Raw genomic sequence first — 247 nt, 5'->3', positions numbered from 1 at the left:
TGTATGGTAATTATTTTTTTCTCCCTCCTTTATTTTAGGCTAAAATGGAAGAAAAATAGGCTGGCTTTTTTCATCGTCTTTATTTAAAGCGAGAGTTTGTTCTGCATCCTGAGGCTTCGCTAAGTCCGTGTGTTTGTGTGCGTTGTTGAAGAGTGCAGATCATTTGCATATAGTTACTTTCCCATCTTTTAGGCAAACGATATTCTTATTGGGAGTCTTACATTAACATCCAAATTTCCTCGGTATA

Source organism: Penaeus monodon, chromosome 25 (genome assembly GCF_015228065.2).
Source record: "Penaeus monodon isolate SGIC_2016 chromosome 25, NSTDA_Pmon_1, whole genome shotgun sequence".
In the NCBI taxonomy this organism is placed as follows: Eukaryota; Metazoa; Arthropoda; class Malacostraca; order Decapoda; family Penaeidae; genus Penaeus; species Penaeus monodon.
This window is presented reverse-complemented; position numbering follows the sequence as displayed.